Source organism: Coregonus lavaretus (assembly GCF_964263955.1).
Source record: "Coregonus lavaretus genome assembly, chromosome: 5".
Classification (NCBI taxonomy): Eukaryota; Metazoa; Chordata; class Actinopteri; order Salmoniformes; family Salmonidae; genus Coregonus; species Coregonus lavaretus.
The window spans coordinates 61,913,667-61,928,546 of record NC_139992.1 but is presented as its reverse complement, the minus strand read 5'-3'; positions in this window follow the sequence as shown (position 1 = coordinate 61,928,546).

The following is a 14,880-nucleotide window of genomic DNA, read 5'->3' as shown; positions in this document are numbered from 1 at the left end:
CTCTATACTCCAGCATTTTGGATTTGAGATCAAATGTTTAATGAGATCAAATGTTAAATAATGCATTCATTAAGTATTTTATGAACGTGTTATAACAGGTCCCAACCGCATATTAAAGGTTGATGAAATATATCCAAAGCATATCTATAGTGCATTCATGTCATGCTATGCAAGAGCTCATATTTAGGTATCTTAATAGATGCAATGACAGAGCATTACAATGACAGAGCAGTGTCATCATTATGGCTGTTCTCAAAAGTGTGCTTTTGCCATACCAGTGTTAGTGAATATGCCAAAATAAATGTATGCTAATATAAAGCCTGTACCAGCCCCATTTCCCCCACTGGCCGGTATAGGCCTGTAACTTACCTTCTTCGTCTCACTGAGGTCAATGGTGCACAGGTTTGAATCCTCAGGGTAAATTTTACACATCAAATCATGTAGTTGTGGGTCATATCATAACTCTTTCGTAACTCATTACCAGACCTCTTCCACATCACAATTAAAGTTGGTCACACTTGTCTGGTCTAAACTATGAAATAACACATATGGAATCATGTAGTAACCAAAACAGTGTTAAACAAATCAAAATATATTTTATATTTGAGATTCTTCAAATAGCCACCCTTTGCCTTGATGACAGCTTTGCACACTCGTGGCATTATCTCAACCAGCTTCATGAGGTAGTCACCTGGAATGCATTTCAATTAACAGGTGTGCCTTGTATATACAGTTGAAGTCTGAAGTTTACATTCACTTAGGTTGGAGTCATTAAAACTTGTTTTTCAACCACTCCACACATTTCTTGTTAACAAACTATAGTTTTGGCAAGGTGTGCACCTGTGGATGTATATCAAGGCCTACCTTCAAACTCAGTGCCTCTTTGCTTGACATCATGGGAAAATCAAAATAAATCAGCCAAGACCTCAGAAAAAGAATTGTAGACCTCCACAAGTCTGGTTCATCCTGAAGGTACCACGTTCATCTGTACAAACAATAGTACGCAAGTATAAACACCATGGGACCACGTAGCGTCATACCGCTCAGGAAGGTCTCCTAGAGATGAACGTACTTTGGTGCGAAAAGTGCAAATCAATCCCAGAACAACAGCAAAGGACCTTGTGAAGATGCTGGAAGAAACAGGTACAAAAGTATCTATATCCACAGTAAAACGAGTCCTATATCGACATAACCTGAAGGCCGCTCAGCAAGGAAGAAGCCACTACTCCAAATCCGCCACAAAAAAGCCAGACTACGGTTTGCAACTGCACATGTGGACAAAGATCATACTTTTTGGAGAAATGTCCTCTGGTCTGATGAAACAGAAATAGAAAAAAATAGAACTGTTTGGCCATAATGACCATCGTTATGTTTGGAGGAAAAAGGGGGTAACTTGCAAGCCAAAGAACATCATCCCAACCATGAAGCACAGGGGTGGCAGCATCATGCTGTGGGGGTGCTTTGCTGCAGGAGGGACTGGTGCACTTCACAAAATACATGGCATCATGAGGAAGGAAAATTATGTGGATATATTGAAGCAACATCTCAAGACATCAGTCAGGAAGTTAAAGCTTGGTCGCAAATGGGTCTTCCAAATGGACAATGACCCCAAGCATACTTCCAAAGTTGTGGCAAAATGGCTTAAGGACAACAAAGTCAAGGTATTGGAGTGGCCATCACAAAACCCTGACCTCAATCCTATAGAACATTTGTGGACAGAACTGAAAAAGTGTGTGCAAGCAAGGAGGCCTACAACCTGACTCAGTTACACCAGGTCTGTCAGGAGGAATGGGCCAAAAATCACCCAACTTATTTTGGGAAGCTTGTGGAAGGCTACCCGAAATGTTTGACCCAAGTTAAACAATTTAAAGGCAATGCTAGCAAATACTAATTGAGTGTATGTAAACATCTGACCCACTGGGAATGTGATGAAATAATTAAAAGCTGAAATAAATCATTTTCTCTACTATTATTCTGACATTTCACAGTTTTAAAATAAAGTGGTGATCCTAACTGACCTAAGACAGGGAATTTTTACTAGGAGTAAATGTCAGGAATTGTGAAAAACTGAGTTCAAATCAAATTTTATTTGTCACATACACGTGTTTAGCAGATGTTATTGCGGGTGTAGCGAAATGCTTGTGCTTCTAGCTTCGACAGTGCAGTAATATCTAACAAGTAATATCTAACAATTTCACAACATATACCCAATACATACAAATCTAGTAAGGAATGGAATTTAAGAATATATACATGTATGGACAAGCAATGACAGAGCGGCATGGACTAAGATACAGTAGAATATTATAGAATAGAATACAGTATATACATATGAGATGAGTAGTGCAAGATATGTAAACATTATTAAAGTGGCTTGTGTTCCATTTCTTAAAGTGGCCAGTGATTTCAATAGGCAGCAGCAGCCTCTAATGTGCTAGTGACGGCTATTTAACAGTCTGATGGCCTTGAGATAGAAGCTGTTTTTCATTCTCTCGGTCCCAGCTTTGATGCACCTATACTGACCTCGCCTTCTGGATGATAGCGGGGTGAACAGGCAGTGGCTCGGGTGGTTGATGTCCTTGATGATCTTTTTGGCCTTCCTGTGACATCGGGTGCTGTAGGTGTCTTGGAGGGCGGGTAGTTTGCCCCCCGGTAATGTGTTCGGCAGACCACACCACCCTCAGGACAGCCCTGCGGTTGCGGGTGGTGCAGTTGCCGTACCAGGCGGTGATACAGCCTGACAGGATGCTCTCAATTGTGCATCTGTAAACGTTTGGGAGGGTTTTAGGTGCCAAGCCAAATTTCTTCAGCCTCCTGAGGTTGAATGTATTTGGCGAAGGTGTATGCTTCAACTGTATATATATATGTTTTGCAGTTGAGCAATGGCTTTCTTGGGTAGACCAGACAGGAGAGCATAACAGTAGTCAAGCCTGCTTGTAATAAAAGCATGGACAAGTCTCTCTGTATCAGCCTGAGAGAGAAACGGACACACCTTGGCGATGTTCCTCAGGTGGTAAAAAGCTATTTTGGTCACATTCCTAATGTGTGATTCGAAATTTAGTTCAGAATCCAAAAATTACACCTAGGTTTTTTACCTGGTGTTTTATCTTTATTGTCCGTGAATTAAAATGTGCGGCCAGATTCTCTCTCTGTGCTTTGGCTCCAACAATAAGTACCTCGGTCTGGTCTTGATTTAGCTAGATGAAGTTGTGAGCCATCCAAGTACACTGCTCAAAAAAATATAGGGAACACTTAAACAACACAATGTAACTCCAAGTCAATCACACTGTGAAATCAAACTGTCCACTTAGGAAGCAACACTGATTGACAATACATTTCACATGCTGTTGTGCAAATGGAATAGACAACAGGTGGAAATTATAGGCAATTAGCAAGACACCCCCAATAAAGGAGTGGTTCTGCAGGTGGTGACCACAGACCACTTCTCAGTTCCTATGCTTCCTGGCTGATGTTTTGGTCACTTTTGAATGCTGGCGGTGCTTTCACTCTAGTGGTAGCATGAGACGGAGTCTACAACCCACACAAGTGGCTCAGGTAGTGCAGCTCATCCAGGATGGCACATCAATGCGAGCTGTGGCAAGAAGGTTTGCTGTGTCTGTCTGCGTAGTGTCCAGAGCATGGAGGCGCTACCAGGAGACAGGCCAGTACATCAGGAGACGTGGAGGAGGCCGTAGGAGGGCAACAACCCAGCAGCAGGACCGCTACCTCCGCCTTTGTGCAAGGAGGAGCAGGAGGAGCACTGCCAGAGCCCTGCAAAATGACCTCAAGCAGGCCACAAATGTGCATGTGTCTGCTCAAACGGTCAGAAACAGACTCCATGAGGGTGGTATGAGGGCCCGACGTCCACAGGTGGGGGTTGTGCTTACAGCCCAACACCGTGCAGGACGTTTGGCATTTGCCAGAGAACACCAAGATTGGCAAATTCGCCACTGGCACCCTTCACAGATGAAAGCAGGTTCACACTGAGCACATGTGACAGACGTGACAGAGTCTGGAGACGCCGTGGAGAACGTTCTGCTGCCTGCAACATCCTCCAGCATGACCGGTTTGGCGGTGGGTCAGTCATGGTGTGGGGTGGCATTTCTTTGGGGGGCCGCACAGCCCTCCATGTGCTCGCCAGAGGTAGCCTGACTGCCATTAGGTACCGAGATGAGATCCTCAGACCCCTTGTGAGACCATATGCTGGTGCGGTTGGCCCTGGGTTCCTCCTAATGCAAGACAATGCTAGACCTCATGTGGTTGGAGTGTGTCAGCAGTTCCTGCAGGAGGAAGGCATTGATGCTATGGACTGGCCCGCCCGTTCCCCAGACCTGAATCCAATTGAGCACATCTGGGACATCATGTCTCGCTCCATCCACCAACGCCACGTTGCACCACAGACTGTCCAGGAGTTGGCGGATGCTTTAGTCCAGGTCTGGGAGGAGATCCCTCAGGAGACCATCCGCCACCTCATCAGGAGCATGCCCAGGCGTTGTAGGGAGGTCATACAGGCACGTGGAGGCCACACACACTACTGAGCCTCATTTTGACTTGTTTTAAGGACATTACATAAAAGTTGGATCAGCCTGTAGTATGGTTTTCCACTTTAATTTTGAGTGTGACTCCAAATCCAGATCCAAATTAATAATTTTTGTGTGATTTTGTTGTCAGCACATTCAACTATGTAAAGAAAAAAGTATTTAATAAGATTATTTCATTCATTCAGATCTAGGATGTGTTATTTCAGTGTTCCCTTTATTTTTTTGAGCAGTGTATATTACTGTATGTAATAAAGAAAACACAACAAATAAGAGAGGACGCTATATACTGCATAGGGTCAGTGCCAATACCAAATGTACAATGTGCAGGGATACTGGAGTAGGTTCAGGTAGATATGCACATGTAGGCGGGGGATTAGGAGAAAGTGACTGGAAGCAGTATAAATAATAATAATACAAGTAAACAATATGGCAGCAGCATAAGTGGTGGGTGTGTGTAAGTCTGAGGGGGTTAGTGTGAGTATGTGCTTGTGCAAGATTGTCAGTGTGTGGTGAGTGATTTTGAAGTCAGGCGCAGGAGAGTAAATCACAGAATAAAAGTTTTATATCCGAAAACACAGTGGTACGCAGAAATGTGTCAAACACTCTAGTGCGGAAATCAGGCGCACTGGAGAAAACAAGGGTGAAATATCCTGGCGATACAAAATACAAGGAGCTCCACCAAGCTAATCTGACCTCCACAATAAACAATCACACACAAAGACAAGGGGGCAGAGGGAACACTTATACAGGTACTGATGAGGGGATATGAACCAGGTGTGTGTATTAAACAAGACAAAACAAATGTAATGATGAGATAAGAAGCAGCAGTGGCTAGAAGGCCGGTGACGATGAACGCCGAAGCCTGCCCGAACAAGGAGAGGAGGCAGCTTCGGAGGAAGTCGTGACACAGTGTAGACGTGATAGGCGGATATACATGTAAACAGGACTGAAAAGTGACTGGTAGCAGGAATATATAAATACTTATGGTAATATACTCGTGGTAATATATACATGTGAACAGGACTAATAGTGAACAGTAGCAGGATAAAATTGACAGATACTAATGGTAATGGAAATCAATAATCAATGAACAGCAGCATAGTGGTAATAATACATCTAATCAATAATCATTTTAGTAGCAGCGTACAGTAGTTGTGAGGGGGAGCAGTAGTATATAGCCATTTAACAGTCTTATGGCCAGGGGATAGATTAAAGCTGTTTAGGAGTCTGTTGGTCTGAGCCTTGATGCACCGGTACCTTCTGCCGGACGGGAGCATGGAGAATAGGCCATGTCTTCAGACACCGCCTGGCATGTACTTCCTGGATGGCTGGGAGCTCACCCCTAGTGATGCTCTGGGCCGTCCGCACCACCCTCTGTAGGGCCTTCCGGTCGAGGGCTGTGCAGTTGCCATACCAGACGGTGATACAACCAGTCAGGATGCTCTCAATGGAGCAGCTGTAAAAGTTCCTAAGGATCTGAGGGGCCATGTCAAAACGTTTCAGACTCGTGAGGGAGAGGCAGTGCTGGTGTGAGAGGACCATGATAAGTCCTCAGTGATGTGGACACCGAGGAACTTAAAGCTCTTGACCCTCTCCACTGCGGCCCCGTCGATGTGCATGGGGGTGTGCACCTGCCCCTGTTACCTGAAGAGGTTGTTGTCCTGGCACCAAACTGCTAGGTCTCGGACCTCCTCCTTGTAGGCTGACTCATCACCGTTGATGATCAGGCTGACCACCGTCGTGTAGGGCTGGGCGATATGGCCAACATGTCATATGACAATATTTTTCTAATTTAAGACGCCGATGTTTTTGAATAATAAAAGTTAGACATTTGATTTATGAGTAGTGCATGACCCTAGAGTGGCAACACAAATTATAAGTGATTTCAATGGGGCTTTCTCCTGTCTGATTGTTTTATACTTTTCAATCAAACTTCAAGCATTTTCATAAATGTTTGCATTTCCTGCACCCATTTGAGATCATTACCACACTGCATGATATGAGCAAAGAATCAAGGCCTTATTTTTTGTCAAATATTGCAATTGCCATTTGACTTGCGAGTTAGATCAAAACACTTGGGTGAACTGTTGGAATCATGTAAATATTATTATTCTATAGTTAGAATATCATAGTAGGCAGTGTTGTTTGACATGACAATGAATGAAAAAGCCAGGGAGTATGGTGTCCAATCAAAAATGCATATTTTGACCAATGGGCAAAATAATATATGAATTGTTTAGATACTCTTCTAAGAAAACCAATGGTCAAAACTATCATAATCTGTCCAAAGGTCATTTTAGTTTTACCCTTGTAGGATGGCCAAAATTAGGGCGACTAAATCAATGGAGGTCAGAGAAAAAAAGTGGTAAAAAATCTGGAAAATAGCATTGCGTCAGCTAGGCTGGATGCTGTGCGAGAATTAGGGCTGAACTCGTGGCATCTTTCTTCTTGAATCCAGAGGACATAAAACAATATAGAGGTAAGATAAATATCGATTTTGAGACATATACCGATTTTGAGCATATACTACTGGACATATTTTAGTATACGCTTTTCTGTTAATGTGAAATTCCTGTTCTTTTTTAAATATTTCTCACAAAAACAAGTGTATCTCTGTGAAATGTCAACAGAGCACTGAGCATATGGCAAGATTCTATTTTCAAAGCCTTTTACATTTAATTCTGCTCCTGTCATGTTAATATGGCTTTTGCGACCAGCGGAAACGACTTTGCAGACGACCACCACAAACAACATGTAAAATCCTCAAAAGTCGCTGCGAGAAAGCGCACTGATCTATCAACAGAGCTCAATGCTTATTATTGGATGTAGGCCTATTAGGTTACGAAATCTGACTTTTTAGATAAAATGTTAATGGTATGTTAGAGAAAGACCCCACTGAACGATTCAGAACATGACAAATCATATTTGGATTTTATAACATAATGAAGTGAAATTTCATCACCAAAGTGCATTTTCACCCACCCTGGGCAGTGTGGGTGGACACCCTACAGGCAGGAGTTATTGTGACAGGGTAGGAACCAAAGTGTTTGTCAGTGTTTCCTAGAGGACCCTATAATCTTTGGCTACATTAAATGTTTTCTCTTAGCTACTTCATGTAGCTAACATATTCATGCTTCGCCTATTCCTCTTTGATTTTAAAGATACTGATGCAGAATCAACATGCTGATTTAGGCCTACACCATCACTGGTATCAAGCTGTATAGATGGGCTAGCTGACAATGTCACGAAAACGATGTGCGTGCTTCCATGGGGCAGACGTCAGCGTGTTGTTGTGATTCTGGATGGCCAGATTGCTAGCAAGAATGACAAGAAACTGCCATGTGGGAAATCGTAAGTGCTCGTTTCATCTTGTGTCATCTTGTTATTGATACCATGTCCTGTTTTTAGGTGTTTTGACTGATTTCATGTCAATGCTAATATGGCAAATAACATTTGTTAGCTAGCTAACCAACCGACAAGAGCTCACTGTACATATTTATTTATGTTTTCAATAAACATTGGAGATGAAATATAGCTTACATGTTGTCAACCATCTAAGCCAACCCTGTCTGTTTTTCCCCATAGTTGTGCACACCTCTGCTTAGTTGCTAAACAACCAACCTGTCTATTAGCTAGCAAAGTTTGCTCTGACTCAGTACAATGACCATGCAGACTGAATGCAAGTCTTCTCCTGGTTGAGCAACAACAACTGCGCTCCTTGAGTGACAGGGGGCGGGGCTTGGTCTGTGTGGAAAGTGGCATGGAGAGAGGGAGAGGAGAGAGATGACTCAAGAAGCAGAGTAAACAATAAAAATGGACACTACATATGGCGGAGTAGCGTATCAAATTTAACAGATCAAACATTGAAATACTGTTATAGAAGGTAAAGTAAAAACTCAAACTGGTCCATGGATCAATACCAGCATATTGTAAACATACGTTATACTGCCAAGCCCTACCGTCGTGTCGTCAGCAAACATGATGATGGAGTTGGAGTCGTGCGTGGCCACAGTCGTAAGTGAACAAGGAGTACAGGAGGGAGCAAAGCACACACCCCTGGGGGGCCCCAGTGTTGGGGGTCAGCGGGGCGGAGGTGTTGTTGCCTACTCTTACCACCTGGGGTCGGCATGTCAGGAAGTCCAGGATCGAGTTGCAGGGGGGGGTATTCAGTCCCAGGGTCCCGAGCTTGGTGATGAGCTTGGAGGGCACTATGGTGTTGAACTCTGAGCTATAGTCAATGAACAGCATCCTCACATAGGTAGGGTGAATTCAGAAAAAGTGGGCCAATTTTTGCATTTCTGTCTTCTGTAACCTCTTTCGACATCTATCCAACATATTAGCCCAACACATGATACATTTCTGAAATCGTTGAGATGTTTCCTAATCACACAAAGAGGACACATGTTGACATCATATTCACAGGAGGCGTTACACACCCATTTGTGTACACTGAGCCAAAACCAGTTTGCGTTTGGTAAACTGGGACAGCTGGTTATATAAACTGGGACACCATTATTATAGTGTACCCCAATGACAATTCAATTCACACTTCGTTACATTTCTGAACTCCTCAAGATGATATTATATCATGTTATTTGTTGGATAGATGTTGAAAAAGGTTACAGAAGACGGAAATGCAAAAAGTGTCAATTACTTTATGAACTCACCCTATCGAGCATGTCTACTCCTTATATCTAATAAAATGTCAGATATCCGGAAATACTGTATATAGATAAAGATATTCCCTGATATTGACCCTTTTCGCCCAGTGTGAGGCTTATTTGATCTAATAAAAGTTTCGTAATGTTTAGGTAGTTACAAGTCTACTGATATAAGTGGATGCACGTGGCATCTCGACAACTTTGAGAAAAACAGCTTAGTTGTGCATGTTGTTCACACGTGTATCTGCCCTCACATTGGCTAGAATGGTCACACCTGATCTCGCCTGCCTTCCATCGTTGAGGACATGTATTTCCATTGTTAGAGCAGTCACTCGAATATCTTGTCAATATAATCAGAGAAGAAGAGGCGAAGTGAGAGGTTTTACTCCAACCAGAAATATGTCTTTGAAAGTAAGCGCACGAAGTGAGGATTTCTTTATTTATTATTGTTATTTTTTTACATATCTTTTTTGTGTGTACTTTTTACCCCTTCTTCTCCATAATTTTGTGATATCCAATTGGTAGTTACAGTCTTGTCCCATCGCTGCAACTCCCGTACGGACTCGGGAGAGGCGAAAGTCGAGAGCCATGCATCCCCCGAAGCACGACCCTGCAAAGCCGCACTGATTCTTGACACACTGCTTGTTTAACCCAAAAGCCAGCCGCACCAATGTGTCGGAGGAAACACTGTACAACTGGTGACTGAGTCAGCTTGCAGGCGCCCGACCCGCCACAAGGAGTCGCTAGAGCGCGATGGGACAAGGAAATCCCGGCCGGCCAAAACCTCCCTTAACCCGGACGACGCTGTGCCAATTGTGCGCCGCCTCATGGGTCTCCTGGTCACGGCCGGCTGTGACACAGCCTGGGATCAAACCCGGGGCTGTAGTGACGCCTCAAGCACTGCAATACCACTCGGGAGGCGAAGTGAGGAATTTTTTTGTATGGAGCTAAATGAGAGTGTCGAATTTGGTCAACAAAACATTTAATTGCTAATTTGCTACGTGGGGCTTATTTGATCCAATAAAGGTTCCTAATAGTTAGACTTTTACGAATGCAGTGATATACGGTGCATTCGGAAACTATTCAGACCCCTTCACATTTTCCACATTTTGTTACGTTACAGCCTTATACTAAAATATATTTTTTTCCACACAATACCTATAATGACAAAGCGAAAACAGGTTTTTAGAACTTTTTGCAAATGTATAAAAAAATTAAAACAGAAATACCCTATTTACGTAAGTATTCAAACCCTTTGCTATGAGACTCGAAATTGAGCTCAGGTGCATCATGTTTCCATTGATCATCCTTGAGATGTTTCTACTACTTGATTGGAGTCCACCTGTGGTAAATTCAATTGATTGGACATGATTCGGAAAGGCACACACCCAAGTCATGAGGTCGAAGGAATTGTCTGTAGAGCTCCGAGATAGGATTGTGTCAAAGCACAGATCTGGGGCATTGAAGGTCCCCAAGAACACAGTGGCCTCCATCATTCTTAAATGGAAGAAGTTTGGAACCACCAAGACTCTTCCTAGAGCTGGCCGCCCGGCCAAACTTAGCAATCGGGGGAGAAGGGCCTTGGTCAGGGAGGTGACCAAGAACCCGATGGAGTAAGGATGGACTGTCGTTTGTCTTTGCTTATTTGAGCTGTTCTTGCCATAATATGGACTTGATCTTATATTACTGTAATTATTTAAAATATATACAGTACCAGTGAAAAGTTTGGACACACCTACTCATTCGCTTGATGGTTTTTGCGACTGCACTCAAAGAAACTTTCAAAGTTCTTGAAATGTTCCGTGTTGACTGACCTTCCGTGTTGACTCACCCCCCCACCCCCCCACCCCCCAACTGATTGGCTCAAATGCATTAAGATGGAAAGAAATTCCACAAATTAACTTTTAACAAGGCACACCTGTTAATTGTAATGTATTCCTGGTGACTACCTCATCAAGCTGGTTGAGAGAATGCCAAGAGTGTGCAAAGCTGTCATCAAGGCAAAGGGTGGCTATTTGAAGAATCTCAAATATAAAATATATTTTGGTTTGTTTAACACTTTTTTGTTTACTACATGATTCCATGTGTGTTATTTCATAGTTTTGATGTCTTCACTATTATTCTACAATGTAAACAATTGTAAAAATAAAGAAAAACCCTTGAATGAGTAGGTGTGTCCAAACTTTTGACTGGTAGTGTATATATTTATAGATGTCACAAATGTATCATTTGTACAGTTCTTTATTCAAAATGTAGTTATTTGTTTCATTTGACTGTGTAAAACACTACTTCTTATTTCTCTGAGCATGAGGAGGATATATGGCATTTTGCAAAGGAAACATGATTATTTGTCTCTGAAATGAAACCATCAAGTGATAGATTTTAAACAAGTACATGTCTATCATTGAACAACCTCATGCCATGATTCGATAGTGAAAAAACACACCATTCGCTAATTTACCACCATTTCTGAAAATGGATATGTAGCGTTTTGTAATAAACTCTTCATGTTGACTTGGAGGGAAGGGAAAGTGGCAGAAAGGAAGAAATAACCTAGATATCATTTATTTGAGAGCTCAGGCTCAACACAGCTCAGTCCTGGCGAGGATTCTTTGATCATGACACAATAATTAAAAACGTCAACCCTGTCTTTTCTATCCGTGAGGAGGGTGGGGTGATGGGGGTGGAGGGAGAGAGGCTCGAAAGAGCTGATATTTGCATTTTGACCTTCTTGATTCGGGAGAAAGGCTGTCTCTTTATTCCTTCCGGCCACTCCGAGACATCAAGCTGGCACTGGTGTGTGTGTGTGTGTGTGTGTGTGTGTGGGGGGGGGGGGGGGGGGGGGGGGGGGGGGTGCATGTGGGTGTGTGTGTGTCTATGAAAAAAGATTAATGGTATATTACCAGTTAATCTCTATTTGAATAGCTAAATTGTCCGAGCGCTGCGGAAACCAGGGATAATGGTCCTGTGTCCTTGTCACTGATGGCCCACTGTCAAAGTCAAACTGAAGATCTGAGGCACTATCGGCTTTTGTGGGGGTAAGACACAGCTCAGCAAGTTCAACAAAGAGAAGGTCATTCTTTTGTAATAGTGGTAAAAAAAAAGAGCCAAATGATGTGGTCGGAGATTGATAGAGATTTGCCAATTTCCTGTCTTTATATTGTGAATGTGCTGTGTGTTGGTATCATGATGTAAAGGAATTGCTTGTTGTAGGTGACTGATTATGCTCTGTTCATTGGACCTTCTAGGATTATGCATGGTTATTGGCTAAGAACTAATTGCAGGCAGGGTAGGCAACCCTGTTCCTACATTATAGTGCTACAGTGTGTGCAGGCTTTTGTTCCAGCCCAGCACGAACACACCTGGTTTTAACAATCAACTAGTCTTGGTCTTCAACTGAAAAGGTCTCTGGACACTGGACAGGAGTTGCCCACCCCTTCCTGCAACCTGGAGCTAACAGGATGTGGTCACCCTCTCCTGTGGATCACCAGGTACATGTCCACACCTCCATAGCCGCGGGAAGTAGTGCTCACCTCAATGTCTCTCTCCTTTTTTGACATCATCTCTGACATTTTGTGATTAACAGCCAGCACTTTACATAAAGTCACTCTTGTGAGACAATATAACTCTCCAACTCTCTGCTGTACCCTCACCCTCCTAAATTGTCCTTCAGAGTAGTTGCCTCTGCAAAAGAGATTTGTTAAGACAAAATCTTGCCTTGAGGGGTTGAATGGTGTGTTCTGTCCTCACTTATGAGACATTGCCGCGTCTCACCACAAAACCTTCCTGAGTCATTTGTGCTTCACATCCAAGGCTAAATTGGAAGATTGAAACACCACAAATAATTTCAAATGGATAGTAGGGACATCCAGCATTGAGTAGGTAAAGAAACAACCTGGCCTTCAAGATGCAAGAGAGAGAAGGTCAAGCATTGTCCAGTATTATTTGAAAATGAAAGTCATGTAGAGAGTAGTATGTTTCTCATAGGAGCATCCGAAGGGATGCAAAGAGATACGGTTATAACAGGATGCTAGGCAATGCTTGACTTGGGCAGGAGCTCACCGGAGCTGAGTACTGGCATCTCAAATGTTCTACTGCTTGAGCTCCTGTTCCTTTTATAGAATATTAGCTCAAAAGAATTGTGGAGCTCCTGCACCTAAATTTAAACAGTACCGGCACCCAAAATGAGTACCGGCACTTATTTCAGTCCAAGTCAAGCGCTGATGCCAGGTTATACGTCTATCTAGATCTCAGGACATTTTGAGGAAAGCCGATCTGCTAGTTGCACCATAGATTGAACCTTTAAAACTGATAAGATAAAAGCAAGGTTATATAAAAACTCTTGAGAACAACACGCATCGAGTGCAGCTCTGCCCACCTCAAAGGAGAGAACAAAGAGAAAGAAAGTGAGAGAGAAAGAAGGGAAAGCAAAGGACTTAGAAGCAAAGATAGTTAGAGAGATGGAGACTGAATAATTCAATCACTGTCATTGATCAGGTCCATGTGAAGATGGTACATTTGGAAAAACATCCCCACAGTATGAAATCCCATTCCAGGGAGCCATTTTCCCTCAGCAAAAATGTAATTTCCTCTCCACGGCTAAATGAAACACCAAATGAATGTGATCTGGAAGGCACATTTCCTCATTAAAAGATTCATTTGCGCACATTTGAAAGCATTTTTATGAACACATGTTGATGATAACATTCCCTCTGACAATTTAACAAATCATGATGGCTACCTTTAGTTGCTTTCTACATTACATGGTTATGTCAATCAAATATAGCTCAATCAGTCAATCAATCAATCAAATGTATTTATAAAGCCCTTTTTACATCAGCAGATGTCACAAAGTGCTTATACAGAAACCCAGCCTAAAACCCCAAACAGCAAGCAATGCAGATGTAGAATCACGGTGGCTAGGGAAAACTCCCTAGAAAGGCAGGAACCTAGGAAGAAACCAAGAGAGGAACCAGGCTCTGAGGGGTGGCCAGTCCTTTTCTGGCTGTGCCGGGTGGAGATTATAATAGTACATGGCCATTAATAATAATAGTAATAATAATAATATGCCATTTAGCAGACGCTTTTATCCAAAGCGACTTACAGTCATGCGTGCATTATTTTTTATTTTTTTTTGTGTATGGGTGGTCCCGGGGATCGAACCCACTACCTTGGCGTTACAAGCGGCGTGCTCATTTACCTGCAGTTATATTTGTAGATTTGTACATGAACATTTTTGTGGCAAGGCTGAGTCTTATATGTTAAAATGATCTGTACTGTGTTATAAGGTACTGTGGTGAGGTAGAGACATTAGTAAGAAGAATTTTCCCAAAAGGCAGAAGAGATGGTGCTTGGCATCAAATGTGCGTGTAGGCACATGGATCGAGAAGTGTAGATTTGAAGGTTTTCTAAGTCTTTAATGGATAACAAAAGTAAGATCAGTGGTGGAAAAAGTACCCAATTGTCATAGTTGAGTCAAAGTAAAGATACCATAATAGAAAACGACTCAAGGAAAAGTGAAAGTCACCCAGTAGAATACTACTTGAGTAAAAGTCAAAGGAGTTGGTTTTAAATATACATAAGTATCAAAAGTAAATGTAATTGCTAAAATATACTTAAGTATCAAAAGTAAAAATGTCAAATTCCTTATATTAAGCAAGCCAGATGGCACCATATCT